Raw genomic sequence first — 25,867 nt, 5'->3', positions numbered from 1 at the left:
GGCGCGCCTACCCCCCCGGGCGCGCCCTCCACCCTCGTGGGCCCTCCGTTGCTCCAACGATGTATTTCTTCCTCCTATATAAGTCCACGTACCTCCTAAACATCCAGGAGCACCACGAAAACCGAATTCCACCGCTGCAACCTTCTGTACCCAAGAGATCCCATCTTGGGGCCTTTTCCGGAGCTCCGATGGAGGGGGCATTGATCACGGAGGGCCTCTACATCAACTCCATGGCCTCTCCGGTGATGTGTGAGTAGTTTACTTCAGACCTACGGGTCCATAGTTATTATCTAGATAGCTTCTTCTCCTCTTTGGATCTCAATACAAAGTTCTCCTCGATCTTCTTGGAGATCTATTCGATGTAATCTTCTTTTGCAGTGTGTTTGTCGAGATCCGATGAATTGTGGGTTTATGATCCAGATTATCTATGAAAAATATTTGATTCTCCTCTGAATTATTTTAAGTATGATTGGTTTATCTTTGCAAGTCTGTTCGAATTATCAATTTTGTTTGGCCTACTAGATTGATCTTTCTTGCAATGTGAGAATTGCTTAGCTTTGGGTTCAATCTTGCGGTGCTCGATCCCAGTGACAGAAAGGGAACCGGCACATATTGTATTGTTTCCATCGAGGATAAAAAGATGGGGTTTATATCATATTGCATGAGTTTATCCCTCTACATCATGTCATCTTCCTTAAAGCATTACTCTGTTCTTATGAACTTAATACTCTAGATGCATGCTGGATAGCGGTCGATGTGTGGAGTAATAGTAGTAGATGCAGGCAGGAGTCGGTCTACTTGTCTCGGACGTGATGCCTATATACATGATCATACCTAGATATTCTCATAACTATGCTCAATTCTATCAATTGCTCGACAGTAATTCGTTTACCCACAGTAATACTTATGCTCTTGAGAGAAGCCACTAGTGAAACCTATGGCCCCCGGGTCTATCTTTCATCATATTAATCTTCCAATACTTAGTTATTTCTTTTGCCTTTTATTTTACTTTGTATCTTTATCATAAAAATACCAAAAATATTATCTTATCATATCTATCATATCTTACTCTCGTAAGTGACCGTGAAGGGCTTGACAACCCCTTTATCGCGTTGGTTATGAGGTTCTTATTTGTTTGTGTAGGTGCGTGGGACTTGAGCGTGATCTCCTACTGGATTGATACCTTGGTTCTCAAATACTGAGGGAAATACTTACGCAATTTGCTGCATCACCCTTTCCTCTTCAAGGGAAAACCAACGCAGTGCTCAAGAGGTAGCACTATGGGAGGATTTTTTTCTGGAGGAAGACGAAGTGAGTGGGTGCTGGAATAAGTGGAGGGGGTCCATGAGGCAGGGGGCATGCCCTGGACCCTCGTGTCCAGATGGTGGGTCCCCCTAGTGTGTTCTCAGTGCCAATAATTCCAAAATATTCTACAAAAATTCATATATCATTTTCAGGACATTTGGAGAACTTCTATTTTCGGGGTATTTTTTATTGCAAGGATAATTCAGAGAACAGACATAAATTTTTATTTTTGCTTTATTTAATCTAAATAACAGAAAGTAAAAGGAGGGTACAGAGAATTGTGCTTTCTAACTTCATCCATCTCATGCTCATCAAAAGGAATCCACTAACAAGGTTGATCAAGTCTTGTTAACAAACTCTTTCTGAATAACATGAAACCGGACAATTTTCGAATAACACTAAGTTACCTCAATGGGGATATGCATGTCCCCACAATAAGAATATCATATTTCTTCTTGACAGTTGGAAGAGGGAATTCAAAACCTCCAATAGTTATCGCTGAAATTTTTCCAATTGAATTGATACCATGGACTGGAGGTTGTTTCCTCGAAAAGTGTACTGTATGCTCATTACCATTAACATGAAAAGTGACATTGCCTTTGTTGCAATCAATAACAGCCCCTACAGTATTCAAAAAGGGTCTACCAAGGATAATAGACATACTATCGTCCTCGGGAATATCAAGAATAACAAAGTTCGTTAAAATAGTAATGTTTGCAACCACAACAGGCACATCCTCACAAATACAGACAAGTATAGCAGTTGATTTACCGTCCATTTGCAATGATATTTCAGTAGGTGTCAACTTATTCAAATCAAGTCTACGATATAAAGAGAGAGGCATAACACTAACACCGGCTCCAAGATCACATAAAGCAGTTTAAACATAGTTTCTTTTAATGGAGCATGGTATAGTTGGTACTCCTGGATCTCCTAGTTTCTTAGGTATTCCACCTTTAAAAGTATAATCGGCAAGAATGGTGGAAATTTCAGCTTCCGGTATCTTTCTTTTATTTGTAACAATACCTTTCATATACTTAGCATAAGGATTCATTTTAAGCATATCAGTCAAACGCATACGCAAAAAGATAGGTCTAATCATTTCAGCAAAGCGCTCAGAATCCTCATCAACCTTTTTCTTGGATGGTTTAGGAGGAAAAGGCATGGGTTTCTGAACCCATGGTTCTCTTTCTTTATCGTGCTTCCTAGCAACGAAGTCTCTCTTATCATAACGTTGATTCTTTGATTGTGGGTTATCAAGATCAACAACAGGTTCAATCTCTACATCATTGTTATTGCTAGGTTGAGCATCATCATTAACATTATCACTAGGTTCATGTTCATTACCAGATTGTGTTTCAGCATCAGAAATAGAAGTACCATTGGGATTCTCAGGTGTGTCAACAACATGTTCACTAGAAGCATGCAAAGTCCTATCATTTTTCTTTTTCTTCTTCTTAGAAGGACTAGATGCATCAACATTAGTTCTCTGAGAATCTTGCTCAACTCTCTTAGGGTGGCCCTCAGGATACAAAGGTTCCTGAGTCATTTTACCCCCTCTAGTCACAACTCTAACAACATTATCATTTTTCTTATTATTTAATTCACTGAGCAAATCATCTTGTGCTTTAAGCACTTGTTCTACTTGAGTGGTAACCATAGAAGCATGTTCACTAATAAGTTTAAGGTCACCTTTAACTCTAGACATATAATCACTCAAGTGTTCAATCATATAAGCATTACGTTTCAATTGTCTACCAACATAAGCATTGAAGTTTTCTTGTTTAACAATAAAATTATCAAACTCATCCAAGCATTGGCTAGCAGACTTATTACGATGAATATCACCTTCATCAAATCTATAGAGAGAATTTACCTTTACTACCTGTGTTGGAGTATTAAGACCATGTATTTCTTCAATAGGTGGTAAATTCTTAACATCTTCAGCTTTAATACCCTTTTCTTTCATAGATTTCTTTGCCTCTTGCATATCTTCAGGACTGAGAAATAGAAAACCCCTTTTCTTCGGAGTTGGATTAGGAGTTGGTTCAGGAAGTGTCCAATCATTATCATTACTCAACATATTATTCAGTAGCAATTCAGCTTTCTCAACAATTCTTTCCTTGAAAACACAACCATCACAACTATCCAGGTGGTCTCTGGAAGCATCCGTTAGTCCATTATAAAAGATATCAAGTATTTCATTTTTCTTGAGAGGATGATCAGGCAAAGCATTAAGTAATCGGAGAAGCCTCCCCCAAGCTTGTGGGAGACTCTCTTCTGCAATTTGCACAAAATTATATATTTCCCTTAAGGCAGCTTGTTTCTTATGAGCGGGGAAATATTTAACAGAGAAGTAATAAATCATATCCCAGGGACTACGCACGCAACCAGGAGTAAGAGAGTTAAACCATGTTTTAGCATCACCCTTTAATGAGAACGGGAATACCTTAAGGATATAGTAGTAATGAATTTTTTCCTCATGAGTGAATATGGTGGCTATATCATTCAATTTAGTGAGATGTGCCACAACAGTTTTAGATTCATAGACATAAAAAGGATCAGATTCAACCAAAGTAATTAACTCAGGATCGACAGAGAATTCATAATCCTTATCAGAAATACAGATAGGTGAAGTAGCAAAAGCAGGGTCATATTTCATTCTAGCATTCAAAGAATTTTCTTTTAGCTTAGCTAACAGTTTCTTAAGATCATATCTATCTTTGCAAGCTAAAAGATCTCTAGCAGTTTCTTCATCCATAACATAACCCTCAGGCACATCAGGCAATTCATATCTAGGGGGAAAATCTTCATCATCACTTTCATTAATATTATCAGTTTCAATAATTTCATTCTCTCTAACCCTAGCAAGTTGTTCATTAAGAAATTCACCTAATGGCACAGTATTATCAAGCATAGAAGTAGTTTCATCATAAGCATCATGCATAGCAGAAGTGGCATCATCAATAACATGTGACATATCAGAATGAATAGCAGGAGTAGGTGTCGCAAGTTTACTCAAAACAAAAGGGGAATCAAGTGCAGAGCTAGATGGCAGTTCCTTACCTCCCCTCGTAGTTGAGGGAAAAATCTTGGTTCTTTCATCTTTCAAGTTCCTCATAGTGATCAACAGATATAAATCCCAAGTGACTCAAAGAATAGAGCTATGCTACCCGACAACGGCGCCATAAAATAGTCTTGATAACCCACAAGTATAGGGGATCGCAACAGTTTTCGAGGGTAGAGTATTCAACCCAAATTTATTGATTCGACACAAGGGGAGCCAAAGAATATTCTCAGGTATTGACAGTTGAGTTGTCAATTCAACCGCACCTGAAAGACTTAATATCTGCAGCAAATTATTTAGTAGCAAAGTAGTATGGAAGTAACGGTAATGGTGGCAACAGAAAAGTAACTAAGCAAATATCAATATGTGAAAAGCTCGTAGGCAATGGATCAGTTATGGATAATTATGTCGGATGCGATTCCTCATGCAACAGTTATAACATAGGGTGACACAGAACTAGCTCCAGTTCATCAATGTAATGTAGGCATGTATTCCAAATATAGTCATACGTGCTTATGGAAAATAACTTGCATGACATCTTTTGTCCTACCCTCTCGTGGCAGGGGGCTCCTATTGGAAACTAAGGGATATTAAGGCCTCCTTTTAATAGAGTACCGGATCAAAGCATTAACACTTAGTGAATACATGAACTCCTCAAACTACGGTCATCACCGGGAGTGGTCCCGATTATTGTCACTTAGGGGTTGCCAGATCATAACACATAGTAGGTGACTATTGACTTGCAAGATAGGATCAAGAACTCACATATATTCATGAAAACATAATATGTTCAGATCTGAAATCATGGCACTCGGGCCCTAGTGACAAGCATTAAGCATAGCAAAGTCATAGCAACATCAATCTTAGAACATAATGGATACTAGGGATGAAACCCTAACAAAACTAACTCGATTACATGATAAATCTCATCCAACCCATCACCGTCTAGCAAGCCTACGATGAGATTGCTCACACAAGGCGGTGAGCATCATGAAATTGGTGATGGAGGAAGGTTGATGATGACGATGGCGACGGATTCCCCTCTCCGGAGCCCCGAACGGACTCCAGATCAGCCCCCGATGAAGATTAGGGCTTGACGGCGGCTCCGTATCGTAAAACGCGATGAATCCTTCTCTCTGATTTTTTCTCTCCTCGAACGTGAATATATAGAGTTGGAGTTGACGTCGGTGGAGCCTCAGGGGGCCCATGAGGTAGGGGGCGCACCCTAGGGAGGGCCGCCCTGCACCCTCGTGGACAGGGTGTGGACCCCCTTACGCTGATTCTTTCGCTAGTATTTTTTATAAATTCCAAAAAGTGTCTCCATAAATTTTCATGTCATTCCGAGAACTTTTATTTCTGCACAAAAATAACAGCATGGCAATTCTGCTGAAAACATCGTCAGTCCGGGTTAGTTCAATTCAAATCATGCAAGTTAGAGTCCAAAACAAGGTCAATAGTGTTTGGAAAAGTAGATACGTTGGAGACGTATCACACTCTCGCAACCCATCATCTAATTGCTACTCCACAATGCATTCCCTTAGGCCCAAATATGGTGAAGTGTCATGTAGTCGACGTTCACATGACACCACTATGGGAATCACAACATACATACTACCAAAATATGAAACACATATCAAATTCACATGATTACTTACAACATGATTTCTCCTGTGACCTCAAGAACAAATGTAACTACTCACAAATGATGAACATGCTCATGATCAGAGGTATTAAATGGCATATTGGAACTGAACATATAATCTTCCACCAAATAAACCATATAGTAATCAACTACAAGATGTAATCAACACTACTAGTCACCACAAGTACCAATCTATAGTTCTGGTGACAAGATTGAACACAAGAGATGAACTAGGGTTTGAGAGGAGATGGTGTTGTTGAAGATGTTGATGGAGATTGCCCTCCCCAAGATGGGAGAGTTGTTGGTAATGATGATGACGATGATTTCCCCCTCCGGGAGGGAAGTTCCCCCGGCGAAATCGCTCCGCCAGAGGGCAAAAGTGCTCCTGCCCAAGTTCCACCTCGAAACGGCGGTGTTCCGTCCCAAAAGTCCTCTCCTTATTTTTTTCTAGGTCAAAATGACTTATATACCAAAAGATGGGCACCGAAGGTGGGCTGAGGAGGGCATAACCCACCAGGGCGTGCCTGGGCTCCCTGGCGCGCCCAGGTGGGTTGTGCCCACCTGGTGGACCCCCTCTGGTAGTTATTTGCTCCAATAATTCTTAAATAATCCATAAAAAATCTCTGTGAAGTTTCAGCTTGTTTGGAGTTGTGCAGAATAGGTGGCCTGATGTAGCTTTTCTAGGTCCAGATTTCCAGCTGCTAGAATTCTCAGTCAACAAACTATGTTCTCAGTCAACTTTGCAACTACAATTCATCATCTTTTCAGGAAGAGTCACGTGTCGGAGCCTTTAGGCAAGTCCACATACTCAACCATCATATAGTCTTCTATGATTGCTAACACTCACCGCGTACCCATGAGCAAAACGTTTCAACCGGACACATAGAAATATAGGGGCTTATGGTTTCGCCTCCCAACATACTCACCTCAAGGGTGATGTCAACAATAATAAATCATGACACCCATATTCAACTAGACATATGTGCCTAGATCTTTCCTCACCACATGATGCTTGCCAAAGGAGAAAAATAAAAGGAATAGAGAGAAAAACTTTGAATCTTGCATAAAAGTGAATACATAAAAGTAAAAGATAGGCCCTTCGCAGAGGGAGTAGAGGTTGCCATGCGCTTATTTGTTTCTATGCTCAATCCCTTAGTGCAAAAGAACGTCACGTTACATTGCCCCGTGTGATAGCGACCTTTATTATGCAGTCTGTCGCTTTTATTCTCCACCATCACAAGTTTGTGCAACGCTCAATTTTCTCTTACACTAAATGATCTCACACTTTTAGAAAAAAAATTTATTGCCTTTTTGCACCAATGACAACTTACTTGAGGGATCTTGCTCAATCCCTAGGTAGGTATGGTGGACACTTTGAAAATAAGATTTGGGTTTAAGGGTTTTTGGATGCACAAGTAGTATCTCTACTTAGTGCGGAATTTTTGGCTAGCAAAGATAGGGGCAAGCACCACATGTTAAAGGATCTATGACAATATGACTTCTACGTGAATATGAACAACCATAAATCATTAAGTTGTCTTCCTTGTCCAACGTCAACAATTTTGGCATATAATATTTTGATGGGGGCTCACAATCACAAAAGATTTCTAGGATAGTATATTTATATGTGAATCTTCTCTTCCCTTATTAATTCTTTCCTGAGTTGCATCATTGACTAATGCTATGTTTGTCAATCTCTAATAACATTTTCTACTTATACTTTTCCTTATGTGGTGCCATCACCTACCATAGGATTAGTATATAATATTTTCTTTATTTAATCCCTTTCTTTTATTTGTTTCCTTTCTTATTTCTTTTCTTTTATTTGCAACATGAAAGTAAAAAAAGAAAAAACTCATACTAAACTTTATTATATAACTTGCACACAATTACAAGGATAGATCACTAAGCAAACTCACAAAGAAGAAAGGATCGAACTAAAATGAGTAAAAGCAAAAATATAGTGGGATGATACGATACCGGGGCATCTCCCCCAAGCTTGGCAGAAGCCAAGGGGAGTGCCCATACCCGATACTTAATTCTCTTTTGGTGGTGAAGATGATGATGGTGGTGATGAAGCGATTCTATCCTTAAGGATCAAAAGATTCTCCAATTGACGGATGACGCTCCGGAGGTGGGTGATGTGCTCTTGATGCAGAATATTTTCACGAGTGAGATACTTATTTTGTATGCGAACTATTTCAATGACCCGAAAGGCTTCAATCTCAGCAGGGGTAAGATGAGTAAGGTAAGGTTTAAGGATATCTTCATCCTCCTCCTCAACTGGCAGTGCTTGTTCAAAGACCGAAGGATGATCAACGATAACCTCCTTGCTCTCATCTCCTCTGACAGCTCCTGCGGGCTCTTCTCTCTTCAGCTCGATCTTCATCAACCAAGCATCCTATTCCACATTGTTGGAGGAAGAAGAAGACATGATGCCTGTCCCAACAGATCTGACAGGAAACAACAAGGAAAGAGAACAGGAGATTTCTCCGCGATACGGTGATCAACATGTTCGGGAAGTATATATAGATTTTTTATCTTGGAGGACAAACACATGGTAGAAAAACGGAGTACGGAAGGTGTCCCAGGTGGGCACAACCCACCTGGGCATGCCAGGCAAGCCTGGCGTGCCCTGGTGTCTTGTGCCCACCAGGGAACGCTTCCTGGGAGTTTCTTTATTCCAAAAATTCTTAAATATTCCAAAACTGATAAAAATATTTTTGCAAATTTTTCGGAGTCTGTTTACTTACCGTATCACGTACCTCCTTATTTTCACGATTCTGGAGTGTTCCGGAAGGACTCTTTTATGTGTTCTTCCAGTGTCAAAGTTCAGATAATATTAATTTCAACATTAATAGACATACCTGAGATATAATGCTTTATTCGTTGCCCATTGACAACCTTCGGATTAGTACCTTCGGAATTATTTATTTTGATGGCTCCAGACCGGTAAACCTCCTCGATGACGTATGGGCCTTCCCATTTTGAGAGGAGTTTTCCTGCAAAGAATCTAAAACAAGAGTTGTAAAAAAGAACATATTCTCCAACTTTAAACTCACGCTTTTGAATTCTTTTGTCATGCCATATTTTTACTTTTTCTTTAAATAATTTTGCATTTCCATAAGCTTGGGTTCTCCATTCATCTAATGAGGTAATATCAAATAACCTATTTTCACCAGCAAGTTTGAAATCATAATTGAGTTCTTTGATTGCCCAAAATGCTTTATGTTCTAACTCAAGAGGCAAATGCATGCTTTTCCATAAACCATTTTATAAGGAGACATACCGATAGGATTTTTATATGATGTTCTATAAGCCCAAAGTGCATCATCTAATTTCGTAGACCAATTCTTCCTGGACCTATTGACAGTCTTTTGCAAAATTAATTTTATTTCTCTATTGCTAAGTTCAAATTGACCACTAGACTGAGGATGATAAGGTGATGCAATTTTATGGTTAACATCATACTTGGCAAGCATTTTACAGAAAGCACCATGAATAAAGTGTGACCCACAATCAATCGTTAAATATCTAGGGACTCCAAACCTTGGGAAAATAACTTCCTTAAGCATTTTAATAGAGGTGTTGTGATCAACACTACTAGTTGGAATAGCTTCTACCCATTTAGTAACGTAATCAACAGTAACCAAAATATGAGTATACCCATTATAGGAAGGAAAAGGTCCCATGTAATAAAATCCCAAACATCAAATGGTTCAACAACAAGTGAATAATTCATAGGCATTTCTTGACGCTTACAAATATTACCTATTCTTTGACATTCATCACAAGATAAGACGAACTTATGGGCATCCTTGAAGAGATTAGGCCAATGAAATCCAGATTGCAATACCTTGTGAGCAGTTCTATCTCCAGCATGATGCCCTCCATAAGCCCTAGAGCGACATTTCCGTAGGATTTGTCCCTGTTCATGCTCAGGTACACAACGTCTAATAATACCATCTACGCCTTCTGTATAAAGATGTGGGTCATCCTGATACGTCTCCAACGTATCTATAATTTATGAAGTATTCATGCTGTTATTTTATCATTCTTGGGTGTTTTACAATCATTTTATAGCAACTTTATATCATTTTTTGGGACTAACCTATTGACCCAGTGCCTAGTTCCAGTTGCTGCTTTTTTGCTTGTTTTTTACATCGCAGTAAATCAATATCAAACGGAGTCCAAACACCGTGAAACTTTACGGAGATTTTTTTTGGACAAGAAGGAACCCAATGGGCCAAAGCTGCACCTCGGGGGTGCCCCGAGGGGGGCACAACCCACCAGGGCCCTGGCGCGCCCAGGTGGGTTGTGCCCACCTCAGTGGCCTCCCGCACCCCCTCTTTGCACTATAAATTCCCAAATATTCTGAAACCCTTCGGGGTTAACCTAGATCAGAAATTCCGCCGCTGCAGGGCTCCGTAGCCACCAAAAACCAATCTAGACCCGTCCGGCACCCTACCGAAGGGGGGAATCATCTCCGGTGGCCATCTTCATCATCCCCGCGGCCACCACGATGAGGAGGGAGTAGTCCACCCTCGGGGCTGAGGGTTTGTACCAGTAGCTATGTGTTTAATCTCTCTCTCTCTTGTGATCTATATCATGGGCTTTGTTAATATAGTCGGATCATATGATGTTTCTCCCCTCTATACTCTCATTATAACGAATTGAATCTTTACCCTTTGAAGTTTTGTCTTGTCGGATTGAATAGTCAGAGATGAGAACACATGATATATGTTTTTTGGTATGAATACTTGAGGTGACAATTGGGGTATCTTATTGATTCACTTGATATATGTTATGGCATTCAACTCGCGGATTCCCGCGGTGATATTGGGGTAATCTATGCATAGGGGTTGATGCACGTTTTTCTCCGACAGAAACTTCGGGGTCTCTTTATAGTTCTTTGCGTGGTTTGAGTATTATGAATATGAATATGCTTTGGTGTTATTCTAGTACGAACTCTAGGATAGATCGAACAGAAACAATAGCTTTGTGTTATTTTAGTACGAACTCTTGAATAGATCGATTGGAAAGAATAGCTTTGAGGTGGCTTCATACCCTACAAATAATTCCTACTTTTTGTTCTCCGCTAATAGGAACTCGGGAGTGATTCTTGGCTGTACTTTGAGGGATAATCATATGATCCAACTATGTTAGCACTCTTGAGAAATTGCACTAGTGAAAGTACGGACCCTAGGCCTTGTTTTCAAGCATTGCAATACCATTTTTGTGCCCGTTTACTAATTACTACCTTGCTGTTTTTATTTATTCAGATTATAAAAATATATTTCTACCATCAATATTACACTTTTATCACCATCTCTTCGCGGGACTAGTGGACCTATACAATTTGCCATTGTATTGGGTGTGTTGGGGACACAAGAGATTTCTTGTATTTGGTTGTAGGGTCGTTTGAGGGAGACCACCTTCATCCTACACCTCTCACGGATTGATAAACCTTAGGTCATCCACTTGAGGGAAAATTGCTACTGTCCTACAAAACTCTGCGCTTGGAGGCCCAACACGTCTCTACAAGAATAAAGTTGCGTAGTAGTCATCAAGCTCTTTTCTGGCGCCGTTGCCGGGGAGGTGAGTGCTTGAAGGTATATCTTTAGATCTTGAAATTGAATCTTTTAGATTCTTGTTTTATCACTAGTTTGGTTTATAAAAAAACTACAAAAAAATGGAATTTAGGTTGCATCATATTATTAACCATGTTTATAATGTCTTTCTTGAAAATGATGGTTCAGAAAATTGTGCTCAATTGTTAGAAGAAGAAGTCAATAAAATGCATGGCACAAAATATTTGAATGATGAGCATGATTTCAATGTTGTTAGTGTGAATTCTTTGAATATCCAAAATGCTAATGATGATTGCACAAGTCATGACAAAAATGTGAAGGAAATATGCCCTGGAGGCAATAATAAAGTTGTTATTTATATTTCCTTATATCATGATAAATGTTTATTATTCATGCTAGAATTGTATTAACCGGAAACTTAGTACATGTGTGAATACATAGACAAACAGAGTGTCACTAGTTTGCCTCTACTTAACTAGCTCGTTGAATCAATGATGGCTATGTTTCCTAACCATAGACATGAGTTGTCATTTGATTAACGGGGTCACATCATTAGAGAATGATGTGATTGACTTGACCCATCCGTTGGATTAGCACGATGATCGTTTAGTTTGTTGCTATTGCTTTCTCCATAACTATACATGTTCCTATGACTATAAGATCATGCAACTCTCGAGTACCGGAGGAACACTTTGTGTGCTACCAAACGTCACAACGTAACTGGGTGATTATAAAGGTGCTCTATAGATGTCTCCGATGGTGTTTGTTGAGTTGGCATGGATCAAGATTACACTACAAAAAAATACACATCCGTGACGTTTGGGCCGAACGAATTTTTTTCTATCATACTTATGACACTTCTATGATGATAATTGTGACAAAACCCGGTATCATCATAGATGTGGTGGTCTCCTACTTATATCACAAAAAATCATGATAGAAAATGGGCTTTTCGTCCTGGGCAGGCCGGAGACGTAGCTGCATGACATTCTTTGGGCCGTCCATGACGGAAAAAACCATGGTAGAAGCGAGTGCGAGGAAAATATCGGGGTCGTTCCCAGTTACGATGGGTGGTCGGGGCCGAGCGATGCATGGAGGGTTGGGCGTTTATCTCGTACACGCACGCGCATGGGTGCGAGGCGTTGGGATCTAACTGAACCCGAGGAAGGCGTTCACCTACTGAACTCGAGCAATTGCACTGCAGGTTACGCGTTACTGAACCAGAGCGATCGATCGATGGCTGTTAACTAAACCCGATCGAGCGATTCCTTCGCTACTGCTGCTAACTGAAGCCGATCGATGCTGCCTTTGGATGAACAGTGAGTGTTGGTGGGGGGGGGGGGGGGGGGTTGGGTGAACAGTTTCCGGTGGGGGTGGATGAACAGGCCCCCATGGTGTTGCCTCTGGATGAACAGGACCCCGATCCATCGAGCCGGTTGGTGTTGGATGAATAGGACCCCATGTAGGGCTGGATGAACAAGACGACCCCGTGGAGGGCTGGATGAACAGTAGATGGTGGAGGGCTGGAAGAACAGTAGACCGTGGAGGGGTGGTTGAATAGGAGCCCGTGGAGAGGGCTGGTTGAACAGTAGCTGATGGAGTAGCGCATGGTGGAGGCTGGATGAACAGGACCCCGTGGATGAACAGTCGCAGGTGGACGCTGGAGGAGGTCGACGGTGGATGAATAGTAGCCCATGGAGGCTGGAGGGGGTCGATGGTGGAGATGAACAGTATCCCGTGGAGTCCCGTTTTGCGGTACACCACACCCCTCCCGATGAACAGGACCCCCATTTCGACCGTAGCGCTCCAACACAAGTCCGTTTCCTCCGTTTTGCGGTACGCCACACCCCTCCTGATCAACAGGACCCCGTTTCGACCGTAGGAGGTCCAACACAAGTCCGTTTCCTCCGTTTTGTGGTACGCCAAACCCCTCCCGATGAACAAGATCCCGTTTCGAACATGGCTGGTCGAACACAAGGCCGTTTCCTCCGTTCTGCGGTACGCCAGGCCTCGTTTCCATTGGCTGTTCCATCCAAGCCGGTTGGCTCCCACGCATTCCGTTGCCTCTCGATGAACGTGATGCATTCCGTTGCCTCCCCATGAACACGACGACGACGCTATTTTTTTGCGGGCGACGACGACGTTGTTTCTCCGTTCCCACCCAGCCATGTACACGAGCCCTGACCGTACATATGCGTGAGTAGGTGTTCGAGACCCCACCCGTATGTACGTATGTGGCCGTATTTTCTTTCTTGCACACTGGCCGCTGTACGTACGTGTACATGCTACGTGCGCGCCTCTACATCGACCAGTATGTACACATACGTTCGCGACCAGAATGACAACGCTACGTACGCTTCGACCAGGTGGGTCCTGACTGTCAGGCACTTCCTTGCGTGCGAAGATGTAGCTGGTGGGTCCCAGCAGTCAGGGGGATGAATCATTTTTTTGCTCGGACGCACTTCCTTGCGTGCGAAGATGTAGCTGGTAGGTCCTAGCAGTCAGGGGGGAAACGTTTTTTTGCGAAATACGGTTGCCCGTCTGGGGGGTCCCTGCCGTCAAGTGGAGGAATCTTTATTTTCCGCGTAATAAGGAGGCACTTCCTTGTTGTGGCCGTGGACCCAGCTGTCGGCCTCTCCACGTATAGTCCATGTCCGATGGAGGCCGTTCCTTGACCATGTTGACCATGCCGTGCCGAGAGCACCAGGGCGGTGGACGACGGCGAGGCCTAGGAAGGGGACGACATGGAGCCGGGGAAGACGCGGCAGTGGATGCCCACGCGTAGAGGAGTATGAGGGTTCACTGATTCGCTGCGGTGTGAGGCTGTCGTCGCCGCAGAATAACAGGGGGTGTGGGTGAGTAGAGGGATGGCCTGGCCAGCAGTGGGAGTAGTAGGGGGCGGTGAGGCCTCCATGGCATCACAACCGGCTAGGAGAGGCAGGAGCACGTGGCACGACCGGCGCTGCTTTGGGCGGCTGGAGCAAGAAGACCAGAGGTTGAAGAAGCACTACGGCTGTTGGATGGACATCGTACGGTCACTGCATCTAGAATCGTTTATATTGACTAAGTTGACAAAGCCCTTGGTACGCGTCAACTTAGTAGGCCCACAGGTCAGCCTCCGAAACGGTGCGCCCCAAATGTCAGAGGGAGGAATTATTTTTTGGGTGGCTAAAGCAAGAATATCCGAGATTGAAGAAGAAGCACGACATCCGTTGGATGGACATCCAACGGCCATAGCTGCCAGAACCGTGTGTTGTTGACAAAGCTTTGCATACGCGTCAACTTAGTTTTTTTAGGGGACGCGTCAACTTAGAAGGCCCACAAGTGTGTGGCAGAGAACATATAGCCCATTTGCGATTTGTAAGAATGTACAACCCATTTTTTAATTCTAATGGAATTTACTACAGCCCATTTATAGTTTGTTAAAAGTACACCCATTTTCTAGCTAGGACAACAATTAATAATTTCAACCATTCCTAAAAAAAGATTAATAATTTCAACCAACCGCTCAAAATAGAATTTAAAAAAATTCGCACATTTTTATGGGATCCGAAATATTTTTATCCGAAATTTCTAGTCAGATCAAATATAATTTCAAAATAAAGTTGTATTACGTTAAAATCCAACGAAATATTGCATGCGCAACAAGTAATGAAATTAAAATTTTCAAATTCCAAATATAATATATTTTTTAAACTAATTACGCGTTTTGTGCATTTTTTATAGTTACTGCCCAGTTATTATAATTACATCCCATTTATTATTTCTTAAAGTCCATTTTCTTGTTAAGCCTAATGCATACCTCCTAGGAATGTTTGCAGCCCAGCGGGGCGGAGAAGTTAACCTGGATATTGTGTACAACTGTCGGCCGTGTTGCATTGCTGATGTTGAAAAAAAAGGCCTGTGTAGTACAGTACAACCTAACATGGCTACTCAGCCCACATTCAGCGACGCCGGAAAGGCCCAAACAAGGCTTATGTACAACTTTTTGAAGTCACTAAGCTCAATTAATAACTTAAGAAAAAAGTTAGATTACAGTGGAACCTAATTAAAAGCTGTCACGAGCAAAGAAATAATTCAACGGGTCCCACTTGTGCGTGTGTGCGCGCGTGTGTGTGTGAGAGAGAGAGAGAGACCCATCGGTCGATGCTCATAAATACATCTTTCAGCCATATGCATTGCTGATGCTCAGTAAAAACTTATATAGTTGACACAATCATATAGAACATCATAGCACATTGAACATGCATACAAAAATTTCACACAGGCGGCACAATCAGGATGGAAGCAGTGGATCGCTACGGGTCGGGCTATGTTGAAACCAACAAACTCGTACATAACGGTTCATCGTCTTTATCAATGACGGGGAAATATCTTGAATGTTGTGAAAAGAAAACAGACAGACAACACAATAAGTTCTGCTAGCATATTAAGTTGACGTACAACCCTTTCTAAAAAAGTTCAGGTACAAAATTAGAACAGGTCACAATCAAATGTACTGGCACATCAGTGCTTCACAACCATAGCTCGGATTTAACTAGTATCTGACAAGATTCAGTTGTTACATTAAATTAGAGCACATCAAGGCAGCCAGCCCTGCCTCTTCTCCCAAAGAAGCAGTGGCCTCCGCCGCGCGATGGAGTAGGCCCTGTGCCATCCATCATTCCGAGCAACACGGGGAAAGTCTGATGTTGACTCCTGTAATGGACGTCGTCGACGAACCCTGGCACCAGCGGTGGTGGCAGGACTTCGATTGATGGATTGACCACTTCTTCGACATGCACGAACACTCGATACAGGTACATCCCTAACGTCGTCCGCGGTGGCCTTGGTGGCGACGAATAGTACAACCCCGGTTCCTGCATCGGTATCTCAACACTAATCACCTTTGATATGGTGGACGGCTTCTTCATCCATGCCATAATCGTCAGAGCCCAACTGTCTAGAGGAACAAATATACTTAAGAGCTCACCTCCAAGGTCGTTGATAAGCTCATTCATGGACTCGCTGTTCCAAGCACGTCGAGGCATGCCGTGGAAGGTAAGCTTTGTTATAAACTCAAGCACAGAGGGCACCGAGCCCCATCCTGGGTGCCACCGATCAAAGCTCACCAGCGCGCCATCGCAGAACAAACAACGGGAAGATTCGAAGACACGACTGCAGTCGAAAGTTGTTCGGAACTTGATGAAGAAATCAGCCGGTGGCAAACAGACTTCGATGAGCAAGTCACTTATTTGGATGCCGTGCGCAATGCCAAGAGCTTTGACAAGGTCGTCCAGCGAGACGGGAGGCCGGTCGCCATTGATGGTTACCATCTGCACTTTGCCGGCGAACTGGTCGTCAAGCGCCGCCATGCCACTGTTGAGCGACAGCACGCAACGACCGAAGGCAGGATGGACCTCAGGATCTCCGGCTCGGAGATCCGCGTTGACCGGCGACATGATAGTGCGCTTGAGTATAGGGAGTACAGGAGGGGGATTTAGGGGAACTGGAGTAGGAATCGAGATTCCAGAGGTGGGGGAGGGGCGGGAGATTGGGGATGAAAAGGTAGCATGAATTTCGAACACACGCCAATATGCTCTCGGTGCGCAAGCGCACGAAAACACCGGTGGCACCCACATGTCAGCCTAAGAGTCCTTATTCTTTCTTTTTTGGAGAGCCCGACCTTTTTTTGAGGATCTTTTGAGAGCCCGGCCTGAGAGTCATAATTGACCTGTTTGGCATCGCGTTACTACTTGGCCGATATTCAACGACACCTCACTGGCCCAAACAAGTGTACATCATCAAAATGTCACTGAGCTCAAATTATATAACTTGAAAAAAGGAGATACACTCTGAACATTGGAGAATGGTGATGCCCTCATTTAGCCCACCTGTTGGGGATATTACTACTGGAGGTAAACCGGCCTTATGTAGTCGGGTTGACTCCTTGAAGATTAGAAGCCCATAAAGATGCAAGGATGATGGCGCTTCATGGAGGCCCAAGGCCCGAAGGCGGGTTAAAGCCTGTAAATGTAAACTGGCTTAGTCGTGTAACTTGTATTGTAAGATAGGAAGGATAGAGACTGAACTGGATACATTTATGATCCGGCTTCGGGACTCTGTAACCGGCGGGCGTCAACCTATGTATATAAAGGGACAACCCGGCAGCGGTTTAGGGACAGACAACAACTCGAGAGCCAGACAAAGCGGATTCGCTCCCTGGCGTTCGAAACCTTAGCAATACCAATCACAACTAGACGTAGGCTTTTACCTTCCACGAAGGGGCCGAACTAGTATAAAATTCCCCGTGTCCCCTTGTCCGGTTTAACCCCTTAAGATAACCCGTAGCGATGGCTCCACGACTAAGTCCTTTTACAAGGGCATCTGTCGTGACAAACCCACGACAGTTGGCGCCCACCGTGGGGCTATCGCATGATGGTTTTGACTTCTTGAAGGGCAGCTTCGATGGACTTAAGGGATACGCTATAGGCCGGATGACGAAGAGTCGTCGCGGCAACCTCTACATCGACAACGCAGGATGGGGTCCCGAGGCCGATTCAATCAAATACAGGTACCGGGTCCCCTTTGGTGGGATTCACGTCTTCATCGGCAAGATCGGCGAACCGGCCCCTGAGCCGGACATCTACACCGACATCATCGAAACGGCTCGGCGTGCAAGTTCTTCGCCGGTCCAGCCTGAGGCAAGGCATGTTTTCGTGGGTGTCATCCATGGACCGAGGTACAAGGATGGACCGGTGTCTGATGGAGAGATCGTGGTCTGTTTTGATAACGAGTCTTCTGGAGAGACCGAATCACTTTACCAGTTGCAGGACGGCCGGATTGAGGGAGGATCCGAGGGCAACAGTATTCCGGATTCCCCCGATCTACCAAACCGGGCCGCTATCTTCATGGCCGGCACACAATCGACGCCTCATTCATCTACCGCCGCAGCAATGCTCTCCGGTTCAACAACGACCACACCAGCAGGGACAGGAAGCTCGGCGCCGCCTCCGGCCCAAGTCCTGTGTGATTTGTTCGACGCTTTGGCAACGTTGATGGCCGCGGAGGTGGATGCAGCAGCCAGGGATCAGCACAACACGGAGATTGCAAAGGTAAAAGATCAGATAGCCCAGGCTAAAGCGGACCTGGCAACAGAGAATGCTCGGATGACTACAGAGCAGGCTGAATTGGAAGCACATGCCTATCGGATTAGACTGGATCAGAATGCTTCAGAGGAAGTCATGAGAACAAGGTATCAATCACGTCTCCCGTCGGTTTATGAGCCACAGAATCTCTTCAACACACCAGGAGCAGGAGCTGGTAGCCAACCCACACTAAACCGGGCGAGGGCGCCGGGGACAGGAGCGCCGGTTCAACCGCGCACGACGGACCCGCCTCGCCAGAACGACATTGCGCCATAGTATGTACGAACACCGCCCGGGCATTATTCCAACCCGTTGGACAACATTGTGGCTGCCGCTTCACGCCTGGCGGCCCTCCCAACCGACGGCGAGTCACCAGTTGCAGTGGAAGCATGTCGGGCCAGGGATCTCCTTCAAACAACACTAAATCAACAGCAGGCGTATTCACACAGTCGTGAGAGGATTCATTCCACTCCCCGTCCAAGCCGGAGTTATAGCAGACACGTGGAGGATGAACTGGCCGTGTCCAGTAGTGCACGTCGCCGAAATTCACCACGAGGGAACAACCCAGCCGGGGGAGGCACTAATGCGCAAGATGCTGTGGACCATGACCGCGCACATCGGGAGGCCGAGTTGGCGTGTGGCGACCCGACCCGAATGGATCAAGTGCTCTGTGCTCAGGTGTCATCCCTGGATCAGTAATGCTGACACCACACAGTACATCGAAGGATTTATAGCAGATTGGCAATCACACACTTATTACATCGTTGTCTCAAAGAGAACTTATTACAATAAATATGGCTTAAGGCCATCTAATAACGATAACAGCGGAAGACTCGGAAGATAAATGGGTCCATCAACTCCAACAGCATCACTGAGTATAGAACCACGACCTAAAAGCACCTTACTCGTCGTCTGAAAAGTCTGCAACATGAGAAGTTGCAGCCCGAAAACGGGTCAGCACATTGAATATGCTGGCAATGTAACACATAGAGAGTAATGGAATTAAACAGCTATACTACATGCATTTATGGCTGGTGGAAAGCTCTATGGTTACAGTTTTGCGTAAAGCCAGTTTTTCCCTACTGCAAAGGAATAAATTTATTTAACTATCATGGTGGTTGTTAAACATTGAGAATGGTTGACAGCATTCTCAATCCCAATTAAGTGGACAATTAAAACCCAACAACATTAATTAGAAGTAACATGTTGAGATTCACATGATATTCAAGTACTAGATACTCAAGTTGTCCATAAATGGGGACACGGCTAATCATGATTAGTTTGTACACTCTGCAGAGGTTTGCGCACTTTTCCCCACATGACTCGATCGCCTCTGTTTGTTTTCTCGCACTACATGGTGTTTGAGAAACGGATGACCGAGACATAGTCTTTCAGAAGCGCTAGCACCTTACATGTGGGGTAGACCGTACCACCTACAACCCCTACATCTGCTAGTCCACCCCGTAAGAGTTCGCACAACTTAGTCAACTATGCGAGAGCCCATAGTAGCATGTGGCTGCACACGGAAGTTTCTAGCATGAATGATCTTATGATCCCTTGAGCCTGGGTGGCGGTCCGAAATAAAACAGGCAAGTCCTGATAGACATCAGGTGCCTCAATCCACCCAGATGTGTGTTTAAGTTGCCACCTTAGGTAAACCATTAACTTATCAATCTCACATCTTTCATGGATATCACTCACCCAATCCACGTCTACTAGCATAGCATGGCATAATAAGCAAACATAGAAGTAACTCCCAAAGGTTTCATAGTAATACAGGTAATAGGTACTACCTCATCTACTTCCCATCCCACAGTTTAATTAGATCCTAATCATGCAATGTGAGAGGATTGATCTAATGCAATAAAACATGGGTTGTAGAAAAGGTATGATCGAAGTGTTACTTGCCTTGCTGATGATCCGCGAGACCTAGGGTTTCGAAGTAACAAGCGGCGCAATCCGGGTAATCTATCGCAGACAAACAACAAGCACACAATAAGTACTCATCTAATGCACAGGCAAAACTCAAACAAGAGAACGAACCAGAAAGTTCAACTTAAGAACTCCGGTTGCAAAGAAAGAACGAACCGAACAAAGAACCAGAAAACAAGCGGCGGAAGAAAATAACTCGGTTCTAGCAAGTTGAAACTAGGTCAAATTTTACCGGGGCAAAAACTTGTTTAAGTTGAATAGACGGAACGACGATTTCGAAATGAAACTCCAGGCGCTTGAATCACCTGATTCCGATAAACGAGCAAGAAGAAAGACTAGAACGAAGATCGGATCTGAGATCACGATCGCGGAATAAATCCAACGAAAAGAAAGAGATGAACGGTTAAACGAACGGGCGTCGTTAACCGGGAAAAATCGGTGATCACGTTCGTTGAGACGAACGGTCCGAAAGAAGAACGAAAACCGATCTAGGGTTTTTGGAAAAGGAAACCGAAACAAAGAACGAAAGAAAACCGGAACGGTTAAGAAAGAACCAGAACGGTTTAGAAGAAAAACTGAACCGAGGGGAGAAAAAGAGACGCGGTGCGGGACAACCTCGGCGAGGCTCCGCCAAACGGCGGCGACGGCGGCTACAGGCGGCGGCGGCTATAGGGCGGCATCGGCGGGTGAGGGGCGCGGGGTGGGGCGCGGCTAAGGAGGAGAGGGGCTTGGGATTGATGTGAGGAGAGGGGGGGGTTTGGGGTGTATTTATATAGGTGGGGGGATTACTTGGGGTAGGGGGCAAGCAAAAGAGGGAAAACAAAACAAGGAAAGGGGGGGGGGCTAACCGGCCTAGAGTCTCTCTGGGACTCGGCCTAGAGCGAGGGAGGCGGCGGCCTGGCGCTGCGCCTGGCGCGCGCGCTGGCTGGGGAGGCGGCCGGCTGGCTGGGCCTTTGGCCCGGCTAGCCTTGGTCCTTTTTTTTAACTGGATTCGCGCGTAGAAAAACAAAAGAAAACTAAACTAAACGAACTCCAAAATTACTAAAGTAAATTTTCCCCGACTCCTAAAAATGAGTCGAACAAAATGAACTTTACTCCGGACCTAGAATGCTATTTTTGAAAACGCGCAGTTTTCCCTATGCAAATAAAAGCAAACGAAACTCCGGCAAAACCAAAATTTGATTTATTCATTAAATCTTCATTTTTCCTAAATTTGAGAAAGTCATATTATTCCCTCTCTTATATTTCTGACATTGGAAAAATAATTGAAGATGAAATAAATAAATCAAATGATCCTCTTTTCAAAATTTGAGAAAACTCTCAAATATGAAAATAACGAAATCTCCAACTCTCTCCGTAGGTCCTTGAGTTGCGTGAAATTTCTAGGATCGACCAAATTGCAAGAAAATATGATATGCATGATGATCTAGTGTATAACATTCCAAATTGAAAATTTGGGATGTTACAAACCTACCCCCCTTAAGATGAATCTCGCCCTCGAGATTCGGGTTGGCTAGAAAATAGGTGAGGGTGGTCCTTGAGCAAATCTTCTTCTCTTTCCCAGGTGGCTTCATCCTCTGAGTGGTGGTTCCACTGAACTTTGCAAAACTTGATAACCTTGCTGCTGGTAACTCTGCTGGCATAATCGAGAATCTTGACTGGCTTCTCCTCATACGTTAAGTCGTCCTTCAACTGAATCGCTTCGAGTGGCACGGTATCTCTTAGCGGTACCTCCGCCATCTCGGCATGACATTTCTTCAGCTGAGAAACATGGAATACATCATGAACTCCTGACAGCTCCTCTGGTAATTCCAACTTATAAGCGACTTATCCCATACGTTGCAAGATCTTATACGGTCCAACGAAACGCGGTGCTAACTTTCCCTTAACTCCAAAGCGCTTAACTCCTCGAAGTGGGGTTACTCAGAGATAAACTCTGTCTCCGGTTTCATAGACTGTCTCCTTGCGTTTAGAATCTGCGTAGCTCTTCTGCCTGGACTGGGCTACCTTGAGCCTATGGCGAATCAACTTAACTTTCCGTTCAGACTCCTTAATCAAATCTGGTCCAAAGAATTGACGGTCTCCAACTTCGTCCCATGACAACGGTGTCCTGCACCTCCTTCCGTATAAAGCTTCGAAAGGTGCCATCTTCAAACTGGTTTGGTAACTGTTGTTATAAGAAAACTCCGCATACGGCAAGTTATCATCCCAACTAGATCCATAATCTAGTGCACAAGCTCTCAGCATATCTTCCAAAATCTGATTGACTCTCTCGGTCTGTCCATCTGTCTGTGGATGAAAAGCTGTGCTGAACTCTAGTCTGGTTCCTAAAGTTTCATGCAACTGATTCCAAAACTTTGAGGTAAATTGGGTTCCTCTATCTGATACGATACTCCTCGGAACTCCATGCAAACAAATGATCCTAGTCATGCATATCTTCGCCAACTTAGCACTAGTGTAAGTGGTCTTAACTGGAATGAAATGTGCTACCTTTGTCAAACGATCAACTACTACCCATATCGAGTCATAGCCTGCTTTCGTCCTGGGTAGTCCTGTGATAAAATCCATGCCTATCTATCCCACTTCCATTCGGGTATCGGCAATGGTTGTAACAATCCTGCTGGCTTCTGATGCTCTGCCTTTACTCTCTGACATACGTCACAAACTGCTACATATGCTGCAATATCCTTCTTCATTCCGGTCTACCAAAATGTTTCCTTCAAATCCAAATACATCTTGGTATTCCCTGGGTGAATCGAATACGGTGAATCATGTGCCTCTTGCAAAATCAACTTCCTGATCTCCGGGTCATTTGGCACATAAACACGGTCCTCAAACCATAGGGTATCGTGCTCATCCTCACGGAATCCCTTTGCTTTTCCTTTGCTCAATTTCTCTTTTATAGCAGCAATCTCCTTGTCAGATTTCTGAGCTTCTCTGATTTTATCCATCAATGTTGACTGAATCTCCAATGCTGCTACATAGCCTCTCGGAACTATTTCCAAACATAGCTCACGAAGGTTTTCTGCTAACTCCTTGGGTATTTTCCCCGTCATTAGAGTATTGACATGGCTCTTACGGCTCAATGCGTCAGCTACCACATTAGCTTTCCCGGGATGGTAATGCAATCTCATGTCATAATCCTTGATGAGCTCCAACCATCTCCTTTGTCTGAGGTTCAACTCCTTCTGCGTGAAAATGTACTTCAAACTCTTGTGATCCGTGTACACCTCACAATGATTTCCAATGAGGAAATGTCTCCATGTCTTCAATGCATGCACTACGGCTGCTAACTCCAACTCATGCGTGGCATAATTCAACCCATGAGGCTTCAGTTGTCGTGAAGCATACGAAACAACTCTTCCTTCTTGCATAAGCACTGCTCCAAGTCCTCGACGTGAAGCGTCGCAATACACCTCATAATCCTTGGTCTGATCTGGCAAAATCAATACTGGTGAGGTAACCAAACGTTTCTTCAATTCCTGGAAACTAGCCTCACATTCCTCAGTCCATTTGAACTTAGTATCCTTCTTCAACAATTCAGTCATAGGCTTTGCAATCTTTGAAAAGTTCTCAATGAATCTCCGGTAGTATCCTGCGAGTCCAAGAAAACTCCGGATCTCTCCAACTGTTGTTGGTGATTCCCATTCGGTTACGGTCTCAACCTTAGTGGGGTCAACTGCTATACCTTCTCCAGATATAACATGTCCAAGAAATCCAACTTCCTTCAACCAAAACTCACATTTGCTGAATTTGGCGTATAACTGATGTTCCCTTAGTTTCTCCAAAACCAAACGCAAATGTTCCTTATGCTCCTCTTCATTCTTTGAATAAACCAGGATGTCATCAATGAACACTATGACGAACTTATCCAAAAACTCCATAAACACTTTGTTCATCAGGTTCATAAAATAGGCAGGTGCGTTAGTCAATCCAAATGACATAACGGTATACTCATACAGTCCATATCTCGTGGTGAATGCTGTCTTAGGTATGTCCTGCTCCCGAATCTTCAACTGATGGTACCCTGATCGCAAATCGATCTTGGAAAACACTTTAGCTCCTTGCAAACGATCAAACATATCATTAATCATTGGCAGTGGGTACTTATTCTTGATGGTTACTTCATTCAATCCCTGATAATCTACAACCATCCTTAATGATCCATCCTTCTTTTCCACTAGAAGTACAGGTGATCCCCAAGGTGAAGAACTTGGGCGAATGTAACCTTTATCCAATAACTCCTTAATCTGATTCTTAATTTCCACCAAATCCTTTGCTGGCATCTAGTACGGTCGCTTCGATATTGGGCCTGTACATGGCAATAACTCAATCAAAAACTCAATGTCTCTATCCGGTGGCATGCCTGGTAATTCCTCAGGAAATACATCAGGAAAATCCTTCACCACTGGTACTTCCTCCTGCACGACTCCTGTTAGGCAATTTACTTGTGTCCTGTTTGGCACATGCCGGGATACATACTTGATCCTTCTTCCTTCTGGTGTGGTAAGCAAAATTGACTTACTAGCGCATTCAATGTTTCCTTCATACTTTGATAACCAATCCATGCCTAATATCACATCCAATCCTTGAGATTCCAATACTATTAGGTCTGAGGGAAACACATAGTTACCAATCCTTAATGGTAACCGATCACACCATCGTCTAGCCATATACTCCGCTCCTGGTGAGCTTACTAACATGGGTGACCTAAGGGCTTGGGTTGGCAGGTCATATTTATCCACAAATCCCCTTGATATGTATGAACGCGATGCACCAGTGTCAAAAAGAACGAGTGCAGTAAATGACTTAACCAAAAACTTACCGATTACTGCATCAGGCTGATCTTCAACCTCCTCCACATTAACGTGGTTCACCTGTCCCCTATTGAAAGGGTTCGGCTTCTTCCCAGAGCTTCCATTGCCATTTCCATTCTGGCCTTCAGGACATTCATTGGCATAATGTCCGGTCTTGGAACACTTGAAACAGGTGACTTGACTCAGATCTCTCTTGGTTGGGGTTGATGGGGTGGTCCGGTTCTGGCCGTTGCTTCCTCCATTCCCATTACCATTCTTCTGGCCATTATGGTTGTGCGAGCTACCTCCTCCATGGGTATGCTGAAACTAAAATCCCGGTTTAGGGGCAAAACAGGGCTTCTGCTGGGCTCCAGAGTTATACTTCCCCTGTCCATACTTCCTCTTAC

This window comes from Triticum urartu, chromosome 1 (assembly GCF_003073215.2).
Source record: "Triticum urartu cultivar G1812 chromosome 1, Tu2.1, whole genome shotgun sequence".
NCBI lineage: Eukaryota > Viridiplantae > Streptophyta > Magnoliopsida > Poales > Poaceae > Triticum > Triticum urartu.
This window is presented reverse-complemented; position numbering follows the sequence as displayed.